This window comes from Hyaena hyaena, unplaced genomic scaffold, assembly GCF_003009895.1.
Source record: "Hyaena hyaena isolate Hyena2069 unplaced genomic scaffold, ASM300989v1 scaffold_2116, whole genome shotgun sequence".
Classification (NCBI taxonomy): Eukaryota; Metazoa; Chordata; class Mammalia; order Carnivora; family Hyaenidae; genus Hyaena; species Hyaena hyaena.
This window is the reverse complement of record NW_024082753.1, coordinates 69353-74933: the sequence shown is the minus strand read 5'-3', so window position 1 is coordinate 74933 and position 5581 is coordinate 69353. Positions and strand designations below refer to the sequence as shown.

The 5581-nt window shown below is 44.3% G+C and overlaps 1 pseudogene; it reads left to right on the top strand.

Moving 5' to 3' along the window:
• Window positions 1–1186: 1186 nt before the first annotated feature.
• Window positions 1187–2515, top strand: LOC120227248 (annotated as a pseudogene).
• Window positions 2516–5581: the final 3066 nt, after the last annotated feature.

The following is a 5581-nucleotide window of genomic DNA, read 5'->3' as shown; positions in this document are numbered from 1 at the left end:
GGACACTTGTGGGGATGAGCACTGAGTGTTATGTGGAAACTAATTTGACAGTAAACTATTTGTAAAAAAAAAAAAAAAAAAAAAACAAAAAACATGATTGAATAAACCAGAAGAACCAGTTTGAACTACTCCACTGCCAGGGAAGAGAGAGCAAGAGAATATACAAGTAAAATACAAAAAAAAAAAAAAAAAAAGAAGGAAAGGAAAGAAAGAAAGAAAGAAAGAAAGAAAGAAAGAAAGAAAGAAAGAAAGAAAGAAAGAAAGAAAGAAGAAAGGGACTATAGGGAGACTTCCTGGAAAAGAGCATTTGTGAAACAATAGGACTTAATTCTTGTCCTTTTCCTTTTCCTTCCTCTTTAGAAACAATTATGGTGAATCACTTGATCATTCTCCTTTTTTATTGCTGTTCCAAACAGAGGAGACACCACAGATATATCTAGTGTGCTGGCACATGGAATAAGAACAGTGGAGTTGAAGGAGAATAACATTGTAGGAGAAGGTAAAGACCATGCCTATTCACAAGTGAACAAAAACAGACAAATACATAGGAATAAAACCCAAAAAGAAATGGGAAAGATGATTATAAAGAAAACTTCACTAAAGCAATTGAGGATTTAAATAAATGTGCCTAGATGGGAAAGTAATAAAGATGCCAACTCTTGCCAATGATTAACCCATAACATAGTGCAATTTCAATTAAACCATTAAAAATTGGATTCTGCAGGGACAGACAGACAGACCTAGGCAGGCCACCCTGCTTTCCTCACAGCACTATGAGGCCTGATCCCCACAGCATGGGCAGACAGAGTCACAGAGCTGAGTGAGCCTGAGTAGCCTGGACTCCTGCAGTTCCCAAAGCAGACACGGGAAACAGAAGAAGCTTATGATCGTACAGATGACAAAGGAGCCCATTAGTGGAGGATCCTACCTCACTCAAATTTGTAAGAGTGATTTCCTAGCAATTGCTTTGGCTGGTATAACTGGAGAAAAGGATTCTTCTCTTCCTCTTGGCCACTAAATACCTGTGTGCACCACACCTTCTGTGAGGGAAGAAGGGCAGAGCTTTTTGGATGATGATGGATATTCCACTGTACAGGACGAGGGCAGAGTGTGACATCTACACAAGGGTGCAGTGTGAACTTCCTCATCTCTTTTCACATCCATCTCCCTGCCTCCTCTATCCACCATGGTATTTGCTGACTTTTTGCATCACCTTGGACCAGAGGAGGAACTTGTCAACTTGAACGTGGGAGGCTTTAAGCAGTGCATTGACCAAAGGCACCCTCCTGTGGTTTCCTCCCATCAGACTCAGAAAGCTGCTCACCTGTCATTCAGAAGCAGTGAGTGACACTGATAAGGAGTACTATTTTGATCTGAACCCCTTCTTGTTCAGTTTTCTTTTGAAGTTTTATTACACAAAGAAACTACATGTCATGGAGGAGCTGTGTGGGGTTTTGTTCTGCTGTAAAAAGTGCTACCAGAAATGCAAGGAAGAAAACTACAAGAAAGACTAGGACAAGAAGAGCAATGATGTGAGTACAGTTTCCTCTGAAGACTTTTCTCTGAGAAGGGGCTGTAGAAGTTTGATAAGCCACAATTTGGTCAACTCCAGAAGAATGTCTGTATCTGAATGGAAAATCCAGCCTACTGCCTGATGTGCCAAGCAAGTCCTTGAGTCTGGTGCTGGCCTCCATTGTGACCATGTGTGTCCTCAGTATATCAGAGTTCCAGAATGAGAATAAGTAGGTAGATGACCCTGTGATGGAAGGCGTGGAGATCGCACGCATCGCTTGGTTCACCTGCAAGCTTGCCATCTGGCTGGTTGTTGCTCCTTTTCAAAAAAAATTTTTTTCTGTAAAAACCCCCTAAATGTAATTGACCTCATCTTCATTATTACCTTCTATGTCACCTTGGCTATAGACACCAAAGAGGAAGAGAGCAAGGACATTGAGAACATGGGCAAGGTGGTCCATATCTGCAGGCTTATAAGGATTTTCTAAATTCTCAAGCTTGCCCAGCACTCAGTAGGACTTTGTTCTACCATGGAGTTAGGCTGCTGCTTCTCTTTCTCTCTGTGGGCATTTCCATTTTCTGTGCTTATCTACTCTGTGGAGAAAGGTGACCTCATTTCCAGCCTCACCAGCATCCCCATGACTACTATGGGCTACAGAGACACCCACTGAGTCACCCTGGCCAGGAAGCTAATCGCCAGCACGTGCATCATCTGTGGCATCTTGGTGGTGGCCTTTCCTATCACCATTATCTTCAACAAGTTTTCCAAAAGCAGAAGGACATTGATGTGAATCAGTGTAGTGAGGACCCACCAGAGACGTGTCATAAGCTATCTTACTTTAACATTAGAGATATTTATGCACAACAGATGCACGCCTTCATTACCAGTCTATCTTCTGTGAGAATTGTGGTGAGCAATCCCAATTCTACATACACTTCAAGTACTGAAGCCAATGAGGATGTTTATAACATGGCATCCTTGGGGAATTACACTGCAAAATGAGCAGCATTTGTGCCCTTATCTTGTATTCTTTTCTGATGTTAGGTTAACACAGCTTTATAAACTTCAGTGGGTTCGTTAAAGTCATTAAATTCTCAGTGTGTACCTTTCAGCCGTAGTTGGATATTCTTCACTCCAAATTGATACAATCTTCTTTATTTTTCATCAGTAAAGTGAATTAAGTGGCTTGTTCTAAAATTTATTTTTTTTGTAATGTTTTATTTATTTCTAGGAGAGAGAGAGAGACAGCGTGAGCAGGGGAGGGTCAGAGAGAGAGGGAGTCAGAGACCGAAACAGGCTCCAGGCTCTGAGTTGGCAGTCAGCACAGAGCCTGATGCGGGGCTCGAACCCACGAACCGCGAGATCATGACCTAAGCGAAAGGCGGACGCTTAACCGACTAAGCCACCCAGGCGCCCCTAAAATTTATTTTTTACAAGAGAGAATTGTGATATGATTTTAGGGAATAAGGTGAATGGTATTGGGTGGAATTTATTGTTACAGCTTATGTATCATTCTGTGTTTGTCATTTACTCACATTCAGCTAACTGTAAATTACTGATAAGAAGAATCAAAGGTCCAGTGACTGAAGACTACATGCATTATGATCCACAAAAGGAGACAATGTAAGTAAATCCATGTTCATATTCTAAACATGGGAATTTGGAGCATGGTTGTCTAATTCAGTGTGGGAAAAAATTGGATTCTGCAATGAATGACATTAGTATAACTAATTATATATTTAGAGAAAATTAAGATACAAAGTATACCTCAAACCAAATGTACACAAAAAACGCACACATTACATATACATACTATTAGTAGGTTAAAAAAGAGGCTATCTCTAAAAAGAAAACTGTGTTTATATTAAAAGGAAATATAGGCAGATGACTGGGGGCTCAATCAGTTGAGCATCTGACTCTTAATTTCGGATTAGGACATGATCCCAGAGTCCTGGTATCAAGCCATGCATCAGGCTCCACGCTGAGCATGGAGGCCTACTTCAGATTCTCTCTTTCTCTCTCTCTCTCTCTCTCCCACTCTACTCCACTCATTTTCCCTCTCTAAAATAAAATAAAATTAAGAAAAGAAGAAGGAAATATAGGCAAATGTGTTCTAGTAAATGTGGGATGTGAAAACTCCTTAAAAAAATGAAAAATATCACACTTCAATAGAAAACAATGACAGGAACAGACTACTTAAAATTCCAGAATGATGAAATATAACACAATGAAAATAAAAAATCAATAAAAAAAAATGAACCATGAATTCAACATGTGACAATAGGCATACTTCAAGTGTGCTGAAAGACTACTATGTGCAAAGTGCAGCAATTCTAAACATAGAAAATGAACTTGTTTTTCTCACCCACAAATAAAGTAATTTTGGTGAGGGAAGAAACCAGTCCCCACTTTCCCATGTTGTTAAAGTAAGCCGGGGGAAGCGGTCCCTATGTTTCCTGTGAACCAGGATACGTCCTGAGAAGGAACCTGGGGCAGAGGCCTGTTCACAAGCACCAGTACACACCACGTTGCTAACACACACACCACCTGCCATAGGGCCCCCCAGTGAGCTGAGGGTCCCTGAGTCAGTTAGGAGTCCCTGGTAGAAAGGTGTGCCTCGGGAGACACTTCCCACTGGGAAGCCACAGAGGGGATGCTCGCTGGGTGCACAAAGATCCCAGATGTGCCACACTGCAGCACTGAGAATGGAGTGCTAAATGGTGCTGGGTTAATTTGCTATCCCTTTGGGGAAAGAAATCAAGTTGGATCACGCCTCCCACCTTGCACAAAGGTAACTTCCAAGTAGGTCTGTGAGACCCTTTAAGTGGAAAAGTATGAAGGAATTAGGAAGCCCTATAGGAGACTCTTTTTGTAATTGGGGTGTGAGGGAGGACATCCTAAGCCACACACAAAAACAAGAGGCAATGAGGGACAAGAAGCCTGCCTTCAGGGCCAACAGGAGGCCAAGAGCAAAAAGGAGGGAAGTGACAGGGTGTGAGGTGGTGCATGCAGCATGTGTAGCAGACAAGGGGATTGGCCAGTCCTCTGCAGGACTGTCCTCAACTGTGGTGTGGCACCCATCTGCATCTTAGACCAACCGGTGGCCCACCTCCAGAAGGGAGCCTGGAGCCAGCGCTGGCCACAGTTGTCAAACTCTAAGCTGAATGGTGCTGTGGCGGCTTAGAGATCGACTTGGTGAGGGCTGTGCCTATCTGTGGGTGGCACATCAAAGTGAGGGGATTATGGTTGAAACTGCTTTGAGAGTGGCACATAGGGCCCCAGGGAGGATGCAGAGTTTGAGACTGGTGGTATCCGCTGGGAAGCTGGACGTCTGCAATCTCACGAACCACTTAACGGGGGCAGGGAGAGGTCAAATCACAAACTCCCCAGGAGAGGTAGCAAGCTGGGGAGGGCACTGGGAGCTAGTGTGCAAGACAGTACCCACAGGCACCAAATGTAGATGTAATCATGAGTTGAATAAGAAGCAGAACCAGGGCTTTTTGGGAGCTGGAAGGCAGTCTGTGGGGGCGGCTCCAGATTTAGCCAAGAGGCAGGCGAGGCTGGGGCGGGCCCCATCAAGGCAGGGCCCTTCCCCACAGAGTGTGACAAGCTCAAGCTTTGATGACCTTGTCAAATATTTCCCATGGGGAAGCCCAGAAAGAATCTGTTAGTTGCAGCAGGCAGGGAGGCAAGTTTGGTGCCCGGTGGTCCCATGCTGTTTCATTCTGAATTAGGTATGAGAGGAGGCACCATGGTCTTTCTGGTGCTGAAAGCCTCTGAATGTCTTAATCAGGCCCTGAGTGGCAGGCATGCTCCTGAGTCCCCTCCACTGCCTCTAGGGCTCCTGCCCTGGCACAGCAACCAACCAAGGGATGAAGGGCAGACCAGAGGCCTGAGCTTCCAGACACAAGGAGTGTTTTCTGGAAGGCAGTGCTAGCAGATGCAGAGGAGGCTCTTGAGTTGGGCCAAGATCACACCCTTCGATGCCAACAGGCTTTCCAGGGACAGAAAGTTGCTCAGGAGATGGGCAGAAAGTCTCCAAGACCCTCCCTGAGTTAGAAGTCAGCT